This window comes from Pseudonaja textilis, chromosome 1 (genome assembly GCF_049901715.1).
Source record: "Pseudonaja textilis isolate UNSWEBS1 chromosome 1, rPseTex1.2, whole genome shotgun sequence".
Lineage (NCBI taxonomy): Eukaryota > Metazoa > Chordata > Lepidosauria > Squamata > Elapidae > Pseudonaja > Pseudonaja textilis.
Window position 1 is genome coordinate 24,340,745 of NC_141990.1, and position 12,266 is coordinate 24,353,010.

The window sequence follows — 12,266 nt, forward strand, 5'->3', positions numbered from 1 at the left end:
TTGGGGACGTTCTAACCTTTAACCTTAGAAAAAGGCAACTTCAACAAACATGAGCAAGGGGTATAACATAACAAGCAAAATCAAAAGGATTTTTTTCTCCTCAAAATATTAGAAACAAAGGTAATTCAATTAAGCTAATTAGGAGATTTGGAACTGACAAAAGAATTTATTTTAGAGTATTTTATTAATCCATGGACAAAACATGGCAATGGCCACTAATTAATATGACTTTTTAGAGTGGGGTGGAGGGGTTATAAAAATTGTTGGAGGAATGTCATAGAAGCATAGAATCACAGGGTTCAGCAGGAATGCGGTGAGTCACATTATTAGGTTTCTGGGTTGATCATCAGCAAGCCCGTGTTCAATAACCCGAGTGCTGCTATGTGACAGGGTGAGGTCTTGTCATCTCAGCTTCTGCTGACTGAACAGTTCAAAAGTGAGTAATCATGAGTAGATAGGTACCAACCACTTCAGTGGGCACATTAATGGGGACATGAAAGGAGCCTCCACTTAAGTCATCTCCTAATGCTTTCAACGCAGAAGTGCCTCGATGCTCAACACGAAAGCAACAGCATATGGTTCAAGAGAATGTGGAGGTCTTCTAGACTAACCCTAAGGCAGGAGTCTTCATAACATCTGAGACAAATGGATATTCAGTCTTTTCTTGAAAACCTGCAGTGATGGAGACCATCAGGGTTTATTACTCTTGCAGCTTCAGTGTTATCCCTGGACTTGGCAGCTCGTCTCCCAATACTATTATTGAATGAATAGGACAATACGCCTTCTTGCCACACAGCGTTGTTTACTACAAGTTGGACAGCAAATAAATTCAACAAATAATTAAATAAATTGGGAGGAGGCACTTGATGGACTGCTGGAGAAACAAAAATAAATGCCCATCTAAGAGAGTGCTTGGCAAGGATCCCTGTTAGCCGTAAATGAAGATAAGGTTCTTATCTCAGTGCTCCTTTACCCAAAATAGGAGAATTTAATATTTCTTATTTGTGCATAAACAAGGAAAGGTCTCCCACAGATACAAGGTGAGAGGCCCCATGGAAAGATTGAGAATCACTTTATATATAGTTCAAACTTACTGGGTTTGGAATGTGTTCTTTCATTGGCCACCATCATTTGACTCCTCTATGATGTAGCCTATCTAACACCTAACATTTTATAGCATCCCTTAACATTCTTAGGATGATCCTGTCAATGCCCAGTTGTACGTTTAGTAGGTGTGGTTCTCACAATATAATTAGTTTTCAGCTTACTAAAGTTCTAATATTTGGGCAATTCTCATCTTTGGCTGGTTTGAACCAGTTCTTATCAGAATCCACATTCCACATGGGGAATTTGCTTTTTACTTCAAAGAACTAGAAATATTAATTAAAAGCATCACTTACTGAAAACAGTTACTGAGCAGACCTGGCCGGTCCCAGTCGGCCACAGTTAAAGGCAGGATTCCAGAGTAATTTCAGAAGGATACTCTGAATTCTCCAATGCCAATGACTGGAATCTTTTTCTCTTGATAGTCTTTTAGGATTATCTTTTGTTTCATTAGTTGTATTTTTGTCAGTTGGGGAATTATTCTTTTGATTGTATTCCACGATACCATTGATAGAAGAGATCCAGAATCCACTTCCATTTTACATGATTCATCTTCTACTGTGATGTGAACATGTGCTTTCTTAGCGTTTGGTATGCTGGAGTGTCCCATGGTTACCATCTGGTGCATTTCATTTCTCTTTGTGCTTGGCTCGTGGTTCCACCAATTCCTGTTATTTTGACCCCCACGGTTTTCAGTTTGATTTTCCCTAGTTCTTGGAGGTGTACCTTGTCTTGGTCTTCGGTTGTTTGGCTTGAATGCTCAGCATGCTCTTGCGATGTGCCCCCTCCGCTCACAGCATTGGCAAATAGCATCTCGGAAACGGCATTCCAATCTAAAGTGATTTCCTTCATAACCCATACACCAAAACTCCTCCCGTTTCCTTTCTCTGCTTTTCTGCTGCCGCTCAGGGTGGAGTTGATTCACTTCTTCATTGTCTGCTGACCCTGACCTGGATTCGAGGTCCTCGTGATGAATGGAAGGCAGTGTCTTTTTTGGGGGGTGAGTGGGTTGTGGATTCTTATTCATTTTTCTCATAGCTGCAGCGGACTTCTGCGACGCTTCTACTGTGGCTGCTTCCTCGATGGCCTCTTTTAGTGTTATTTTTGATTTTGTTAGGAGCCAGCTCTGTAAGGTCAGGTCTCTAAGTCCCAGGACTACATGATCCCTCATTGCCTCATCCACATTCAGGAATTCACATGCCCCGATAATGTCCCTCAGACTAGCGACGAAATCGTTTATGCTCTCTCCTTCCTTCTGGTCTCTCCGGTAGAACCATGTCTCTTGACCAGGCTGGATACAGGGGGAGTGTAATGTGCCCTCAGAATTCGTTCTAGATCTGGCCATGCCATCGTCTTTACATCGCTTGGGGCTGCGAGGGATTTAGCCATCTTGAACACGGTGGGATCGCAATGCGTGAGGAAAACTTTCTCTAAATCAATCCCATATCCAAAATTCTTCCCCCAAGCAATCATAGTTTCTTTAACTTGTTCTTCCTCTAATTTAATTTCCAGTAAATAACCATATAATTTTTTAATCACCTTTTCATCAGTACCTGTCAAAATCTTATCTAAATCAGTCAATTTATCATAAAATCTGTTTTAAAATCTTCATCATACCTTGAATGTATTTGAGCATATGAAAACCAATTCATCTTTATACCTTGTTCCTCTAAGTTTTGCAGTTCACCCTTTTCATCTAGTATTTCCCCATATCTAACTGTTTATTCCTTCTTATAAATTATAGGATAGGAAAATGCTTCAATGGTCGATAACCAAACTGGAATTTTCAAATAACATTGTCTTTTGATCTTCTCCCAATTCAACCACAAAGACTCCCGTATATGATGTCTTCTAAAATAGCCCTGTGTTTTAGTTCCCTTATACCATAGAAAAGCATGCCAGCCCAACAACAAATCATGTCCTTCTAATGTCAACAATCTAGCCTTTCTTAGTATTATCCATTCCTTGGCCCACATCAAGTTTGCAACTTGATAGTACAACTCCCAATTAGGCAAACCAAAACCTCCTCTAATTCTGGCATCTTGTAAAAGTTTTAACTTTATTTTCGCTTTCTTGCCTTGCCATATATACTTCAACACAATTTTATTTAAATCTTCAAAATAGTCTTTTCCAAGCCTAATTGGTATTGTTTGAAACAAGTATAAGATTCTGGGTAGGATATTCATCTTGATTGTTGAGATTCTCCCTATTAATGACAATTGTAGATTTTCCCATTTCATCAAATCTGATGCTATCTGTTGTTTAAGTTTAATGTAATTGTTCTCTTTTAATGTACTACATCTTGGTGTCAAATATATCCCCAAATACTTGACCTTATTTGTAACTTGAATTTTCAATAGGTCTGCCAGTTCTTCTCTTTGTCTTAATAACATATTCTTTGTCAAAATCTTTGTTTTATCTTTATTTATTTCCAAACCTGCCACCTCACCATATGTCTCTATCTTTTCCAATAATTTTGGAGCTGTTTCTAAAGGGTCTTCCAAAATAAAGGCCAGATCATCCGCAAAGGCTTGCAATTTAAATTCTTCCTTTTTAATTTTCATTCCTTTTATATAATCACCTCTAATATTTCTATTCAACACTTCCAAAGTCAATACAAATAGCAAAGGTGATAGAGGGCATCCTTGTCTTGTACCTTTTCTTATATTAATAGAGTCTGTGAATTCTCCCTCTATCATTACCTTTGCTGTTTGCTTATGGTATATGGCTTCTATTGCTTGAATAAATTTTCTGGCAAAACCCATCTGTTCCAATAATAATAACATAAATCTCCAATTCACATTATCAAATGCCTTTTGGGCATCTAAAAATATCAAAGTCATTTGCTTTACGGGATGTGCCTCATAATATTCCAAAGTGTCCAGGATTACTCTCATATTGTCTTTGATTTGTCTCTTTGGCAGAAATCCATTTTGATCTGGATGAATAAAGTTATTTAAATATTTTTTAAGTCTTTCTGCCAAAACTGAAGCAAAGATTTTATAATCTGCATTTAGTAAAGAAATAGGTCTATAATTCTTGATTTGCAATGGATCGGCCTCTTCTTTTGGAATAAGTGTAATATAAGCTTCTGACCATGTTTTAGGTATCCTCTTCTTTAACATAGCTTCATTCATGACTTCTAGCAATGGAATGCTCAATGATTCTTGTAGTGTTTTGTAAAATTCTGCTGGAAGCCCATCTGGACCTGGTGCTTTCCCATTGTTTTGCTTCTTAAGTGCTTCAGTTAATTCCATCATTGTTATATTACTTTCTAACATTTTTTCAGTCTCTTTAGGTATCCTAGGTAGATTCACATTCTGTAGATATTGTTTGACTTTTTCCTCATCAATATTCTCTTGCTTATATAGTTGCCCGTAGAAGTCTCGAATAATTTCCTTTTTCTCTTTATTACCATAGCAAACTTGGCCTTGATCATCTATTAATTGTGATATTTTCCTTGATTCTTTCTCCTTTCTCAATTTGTATGCTAACCATCTACCTGGTTTATTTGCATCTTCAAAATAGTTCTGTTACCACTTCTAATTTTCTGTGCCAATTCTTCTTTCTCTATTAGACCCATTTTATGTTTAATTATGTCCAATTTTAGTTTAATATCTTTTTTCTGTGGCATTTTCTGTAGTTCTTTTTCAAGTCTTTTATGCTCCTCTTCTAGAACTTTAATGGCTTGCCTTTTCTTGATATTCTTTTTTCTTATATAGTCTATTATCAAGCCTCTAGCATATGCCTTCATTGTGTCCCAGACATTCTGTATTGAAGTATCTTCTTTTTTATTTTCTCTAAAGAAAACGGCCAATTCTTTCTCCATCCATTGTGTAAAATCTTTTTCCTTTAAAATAGTATTATTTAATGTCCATCTCGATCTTTTTTTTTGTCCTTTCCATTTAATTGTCATTGGATTATGGTCTGCCTAAGTACTTGTTTCAATGTTTGTTTCTTGAATGTTAGATATTAGTTCTGTTGAGATCCAAATCATATCTAATCTGGACCATGATAAATGTCTATTTGAATAAAAAGTATATTGTTTGGTTTTAGTATTTCTTTCTCTCTCTATATCTTTTAAATTTATTTCATCTATCATGTTAAAAAAGGATTTAGGGAGAGTCTTTCTATTTTGCTTTGTTATTGTTGCTGTATAGTCCAGTTTATTGTCTACAATTCCATCAAAATCTCCCATCATAACTATATTGACATAGTCCAGTCCAATTATTTTCATATGTAATTTTTTGTAGAATTCTTCTTGTTTATCATTCGGAGCATAAATTGCAATCAGGAATGTTTTCATATTATTGTCCATTATTTCCACCATTAATACTCTTCCATCTTCATCAGTATAAATCAATTTTGCTGGAATAGTCTCTTTAATGTATAAAACCACTCCTCTTTTCTTACATTGAATCAAAGAAGTGAATATTTTCCCTAATTTTGGCTGTACCAACAATTGTTCATATTGTTTTTTAATATGTACTTCTTGTAAACAAATTATATCAAATTTTAATTTCTCTAATTTATGAAAAAATTTCCTCCTTTTAACAGCTGAATTAAGTCCATTTATATTCATTGTAATCATTTTTTTCTCTTCCATGATTATATTTTGTAGTTAGGTTTGGCAGCTCTCGTAGATCTTGGTTCACGTTGTTCTTTGATCTCCACTTGTCCACCTACTGCTCCTTCTTCTTTTTCAGTCCCCATTTGGTCCTCTTGGAATTCAATTAGTGAGACCTCTTTTTCTACCTCTTCCTCTCTCCTTCCAAAAAATTCTGCATAGAAAAGTTCTGCTTTCTCAATTGAATCAATTCTGTGTCTCTGTTCTTGCCATGTAAACATTAGTCCTTCTGGAATCAGCCATCTATAATTCACCTCATTTTTCAATAACATTTTAGTCAGGAATTGATATTCTCTTCTCATCTCTCTCACTCTTCTAGGTATTTGTTTTAAGACCACAATCTCCTTGCCTTTGTATTTCAACGTCTTCTCTCTTGCCACTTGTAATATTTGTGTTTTAATGGATTTTTTTTGTAAATCTGATGTGAACTTCTCTTGGTAAGTTGTTTCTCATCACATATCTTGTAAAGACTCGGTATACCTCATCTACTCCATCCATCATCTTTTCCTCTGTTATTTCCAAGGCTTCAGCCAGAACTTCTATCATTATCGCAGCTAAGTTTTGTCCTTTTTCTTCCTTTACGTTTTGAAATCTGAGATAGAATTCTGACCTGTCCATCTCCTACTTCAGCATCCCACTTTTATCTTGTTCAACCACTGTTAATCTGCTGTCAATGTTTCCAATCTTCTCGCTTTGTTTATCTTCTTCTTCAATTTTTTGGAATCTCTCATCATACTCCGCCATCATTTGTTGAATATTTTCAATTTTTTCATCAGTCTTCCCTGTTCTTTGTTCAATATTCTCTATTCTTTGTTCAATATTCTCTGTTTTCAATGGTATCTGATTTTGTTTTGAGATCTTGGATTCCTTGCATAATCATCTGTAGAGTCACTTTTTCTTGCTCTTTATCTTGCTTTAACATTGTTTGAATTAAACGTTGTCCTCCAGATGGTGGGGAGGCAGAAGTAGAAGTTGAGGCGCCAGAAGATATGAGTTTCCTACTCATTTTGAACGATTCAAAATCTTCAAATTCTTTTAGATCTTAATCCAATTAGTAAGGTAGTCAATTATAATCCAAAGTGGAAAATAAAAATAGTAAAAAGTAAAAAGCCCAATAGTAGTAAAAAAAAGAAAGAAAAGAAAGAGTTCTTCGGATTCTTCTGAACCAATTATGAAATAGTCAATTGTAATCCAAAATAATGGATAAAAATAGGGAGAAGAAGAAAGCCCAATAATAATAAGAAAAAAATAAAAAGAATGAAAAAATAAAAGAAAAGTTTCTTCAAGTTCTTCACACCTTAATCCAATTGAAAAATCTCAATAATAAAAAAAACCATAAGAATGAACCAAAAACATGGATGGAAGAAGCAAAAGTCCCAATAAAAAAAGAAAAAGGAAAAATTATGAGGCTTTCCCTTTAAAATAAAAAGGGAACATAAAAATATTACAAAAATAAAAGTTTATAGTAGAGCTGGTAAGGAGGGGTAGCACAGCTAAAAGAAAATAAAAAAAAAAAACCACACTGCACTTTATTTAATTATCCAAGGCTTTTGTTATGACTCTCTTCTCCACAAGCTTCAAAGCTGAGCTTCAAGTATTTAGTTGTTGATAGAAGTCCAGAAGAACACCTGTAATAACACTCACCCATGCTCTTCCTTCTATCTTATCAAGTTGCAATGTCCTTGAAAAGGAGTCTTTCACAATTCTCTCAACTTCAAATAAAATATTTTCAAGCCTCTAGTTGGCAGTGTTACAAAGTTTCTTTGTTCTCACTTTCCCCCTCCTTTCCCAGGGAAAATGTAATAGAAGTTAAAAAAAAGAGAGAGAGAGAGAGTATATACACACATATATATATATATAAGAAGAAGAAAAACTAAAGGGACCCTCTAATCTAAAAAGTTGAAAAATCAAAAAGGAGAAGAGAAAAAAAAGAATATATATAAAGGAAAAATCAGTCCAGTTAACAACTGCTAAGTCGCGATAAAAGTCCAGTAAAAAAAGTAAAGAAATAAAAAGCCAAGCCTCACTTTGACGTCTCTCTTTAAAAATCGCCACTTATTCAATTTTGTCAAAAATCTTACAGATTTCTTCTTATTCTTAGAGTGTCCTTTCAAATCTCAAAATATTAGTAAAAAAAAAGTTCTCACCCAGCCGACACACTTTCTCTTTCAATCTCTTCCTTTCCGGAGCTGTCCCAACTTCAGCAGCTTTGGGGCTGTCTCTCCACCGCTGGCAAAAGGGACTTCTCCTGAATCAACCAGGGACTTTGCGGTGTCCCTGGGATCCATAGGATGTGCCCTTCACTATCACCACCTCTACAGGATGGTTTAGGTCCATTTGGACCAACCAAGATATCGGCTGCAATCTCAGAGCCCCGAGATTGCAAGCTGTACCGTCCCGACATCAGCTCCGCCCTCCATTCAGAATTCTTTTATTGCTACCACTTGACTTCCAGTAAAAGATATCTTTTCTCTAATTAATGGAGTCTTAAGTATTTCTTTCTTGGATTTTGAATGGAGCACCATCTGACATTACTCTGAATCTGAGAAAATGAGCGTGTAAATCACATATATTTTTTCTGGGCTCTGTTAACCTGGAGGCATTTCCTAGAAGGGGCAAAAACCCATTTGAGGTGTGGATGGATCATAAAAATTTGGAGGTTTTGAAAACACCTTGGACGCTGTCTCCCAAGCAAATTCGCTGGGTGCAGTACTTTAAACACTTTTTCATTGAAGTACATTCCAGGGGGGAAGAACTTCATGGCGGATGCTTTATCTAGATTACCTCAATAGTGCTCACCAAGAAATGGTATGGCCTATTGTCCCAACCAAACAGTTGGTGGCTCCAGTGGTTACCAGAGCCCAGAAAAAAAAGGAAGTTGATTTATCAAATGATTTAACTGCACAATTAAAAGAAGCTCTAAAACTTGATGATTGGTTCCTTGCTCACTCAAATAACTGTACAGTTAGAGATGGATTGGCATGGGTGGGGGCCAAATTATATGTGCCAGCAAAGCTGAGAAACCAAATATTGCAGCAAGATCATGACTCTAAAGCTGCTGGACATTTTGGATTCGTGAAGACCTTACACTTGGTTAAAAGGCAATTTTGGTGGCCTACCATGAAAAAGGACATTGAGACTTATGTGGCTAGCTGTCCTATCTGTGCCTCAGCCAAACGGCCTCCTGGTAAACCAGCAGGCTTACCACAAAATGTGGCTAGACCAACTGCTCCATGGAAGGAAATCTCTATGGATTTTACAGTGGAATTACCTGAAAGTGTGGGAAATACAGTTATTTGGGTAGTAACAGGTTTGTTTTCCAAACTGGTACATTTCATACCTTGTGTGAAAATCCCATCTGCAAAAACGTTGGCTAAACTGTTTATTTTACATATCTACAGGTTACATGGGGTTCCTGGACGCATAATCTCAGGCAGGGGTGTCCAGTTTACCTCAAACTTTTGAAAGGAGTTCCTGAAGTTATTGGGCTCTGCCCACCACCCACAAAGCAATGGGGCTTCTGAGAGAACTAACTCAGTATTGGAACAATATCTTAGATGTTATATAAATTAGCAGCAAGATGATTGGGCTGACCTACTGCCATTTGTTAAGGTGGCATATAACATTAGGTACATAGTAGTACTGGGTTTACTCCATTTAAAGTGGCTTCAGGACAAAACTTTGTACCCATACCTGAGCTTCCACAGGAGAAACCTAACATTCAGTCATTAGATGAATAGATAACATAGCTCCAGCTTACCTGGCCGGTTACCCGTAAAGCATTAGATGATGCTCATCAAGCCCATAAAAAATTTGCAGATAAAAAGAGAACTCCACAAAAACCATATCAAGTTGGTGACAAGCTCTTTTTATCCACCAGATATTTGCAGACCACACACAAAAAAAGCTTGGACCTAAGTATGTTGGACCTTTCCCAATTGAACGAATTGTGAACCCAGTGGCAGTCCAACTGAAATTACCTAAAACCCTCTGACGGATCCACCCTGTCTTCCATGTTAGTTTATTAAAACCTGAACATACCTCCGAGTTGAGACCGACTCAGGTTGATCCCCCAATGCCATTGCTAATTGAAGGTGAACAACATTTTGAAGTTAAAGAAATTTTGGATTCTCGAAAACAAAGGGGTCGACTCCAATATTTGGTTGTTTGGAAACATTTTCCTCCTTCCCAGTCCGAATGGGTGAATAAGAAGGATGTTAGAGCTCCTAAGCTTGTCAAGGTATTTCGTACTAAATATCCTGATAAACCCTAAAATATAGCATTATGGTGTTACATGTATATTTTCTGTTATCTCCTATTTTTATCTTTTATAGGACTAACACCTCTTTTGAAGAAGGGCCGAATGTCAGCCTTCAAGATTTTCTTACTTTGCTTTGCATCTTTCGGCTGTCATAAGTAACGGGGGGAGGAGGGGGTACATGGTTATGGGCAGCGAGGTGGAGGTGTTACAAAACAGAATTGTATAAGTTGCGGGGGGGAGATTCTTGCTTAGGCTTCTATGCTATGCGCAGCCGCAACTCTTTATCAAAATATGTCAAGGTCAACGGACAGAGGCCTCATCACCATCTGGAGATGCCCACATGATGCTATATACAACTTTTAATTGGATGAGCCAATTGAACTATTGGGGGTGGGAACGTCGCCATCACTTTGTATATGTGATTTACGCGTTCATTTTCTCAGATTCAGAATTCTTTTGTTGCTATCACTTGACTTCCAGTAAAAGATATCTTTTCTCTAATTAATGGAGTCTAAGTATTTCTTTCTTGGATTTTGAATGGAGCACCATCTGACATTCTGATAGGGAAATTTTTTGACTGGCTCCATCCACCTGCTCCTGCTCTTACTTCTCACTTCTCCTATATCCTGCTGTTTATTAGCTCAGCTGATTCATGCAGCAGAGCAAATTGCTGCACCTCAGCTGACCTAAAAAACAGCACAGCTCACCAGGGAAGGGGCGTCTCTGACCCCTGCATGTGCGTGATTTGCACGATAGGCGCACTTGCACAGCTCAGCAGCCTTGATTCAGAGGGAAGAGTTTGAGCACTGCGCATGCGCATGTGAATCAATCTCCAAACTGGTACAAATTTTTTTTTGAAACACACCATTGCTTTGGACAATGCTGATTCCCTCAGCTACGAAAAGGAGATCAGCACCGCCACCTAGGATGGAACTGGACAAGAGAAAGAAAACTTTACATTTACAACAGGTCAGTTCCCATAGTGGAACTACAGGCAAATTACTGTACAACCACATTGAAATGATCTTGTCTTACTCTTAGAGTACCAGATCATTAACCTTATTTAACATCCACCTGAAACCCCTGAGCAGGTCATCTGTTGATTCAGGGTAAGGGATCACCCAGAGGTATATGATATCAATAGTACATCACTACTCCAACTGAACCAGTCATGCCATGGAAGTTCTGAACCAGTATTTGGAGGCTGTAAGGCTTGGGTGGAGCAAAACAATCTCAGATTAAATCCTTCCAAGAAAGAGCTATTTTTTGTCAGTAAACAATTCAGCAATTTAACAATAACTGACCCAGTGATATTGTGGACTGGGCTTATTCTTCACATGAAAGAATTGGTTTGTAACCTGAGGTCCTCCTGGACTCTTGGTTCTTCCAGGAAATCAGATGAAAGCTGCACACAAGTGAGTGGATGGGCATTGCCCAGCTACATCCAGTGAATCAATTACTATCACACTTTGACCAGGTTGACTCAACAAGTTATTCTTGTCTTGATCACCATCAGGTTAGAATATGGTTACATGCTGCGTAAGAGGATGCCTTGGCAGATGACCTAGAAACTGTCATTGTATAGAACACAAGGACTGATAACCCAGATTGCTTCACTAAAATCCAGTCTGCTTACACCATCTAAGGCCTGTATGTTGGGGTTTTTTTTCTCTTTCCCCCCACTCTTTGTGACGTTCGTGGAATGTGAACCAGGCCACAGACTTTCTGTGTGAAAGCCCCTACCTCATGCAACATTAATACCAGGAAATATGGGCAGCTCCAAACCTTTTGGGTTTCAAGAAGGAAGTGAAAGTAACACTATTTGAAAATGACTGTGGCTTGTATCTTTGTTGGAAGTCTGTATTTGCTGAGAACTACTTTTTCAGTTGCTTTAACGTATTATTTGAAGTCCCAAAGGTGGTTTTTCAGGAGGCAACTGGACTTTTTTCTTTTGAAGAGGTTTTGCTTCTCATCCAAGAAGTTTCTTCAGCTCTGACTGGATGGTGGGGAATGGAAGGATTTATATTCTTTACAGACAGCTGGTCATTTGCATCCTTTATAAATCCTTCTATTCCTCACTATCCTGTCAAGAGCTGAAGCAGCTTCTTGAATGAGAAATGAAACATCTTCAGAAGAAAAAAACAACGAAGTCCAGTTACCTCCTGAAAAGCCACCTTTTGAGACAACCGTGACCTGGATAACTGAGACTCTCTACAGACTCTACTTCAGTGTATTGTATGCCCCAGAGTGCATAAAGTTTGGGGTGGTCAATAT

General features: G+C 37.6%; 1 long non-coding RNA gene across 1 annotated transcript in view; it reads left to right on the forward strand.

Moving 5' to 3' along the window:
- Nucleotides 1–10,483, forward strand: part of LOC148127529 (uncharacterized) — a 48,437-nt gene extending 37,954 nt beyond the window's left edge. The window contains exon 3 of the long non-coding RNA XR_015742737.1: nt 10,066–10,483. This is a non-coding gene — a long non-coding RNA (uncharacterized LOC148127529). The remainder of the gene's footprint in view (nt 1–10,065) is intronic.
- The last annotated feature ends 1,783 nt before the right edge of the window (nt 10,484–12,266 follow it).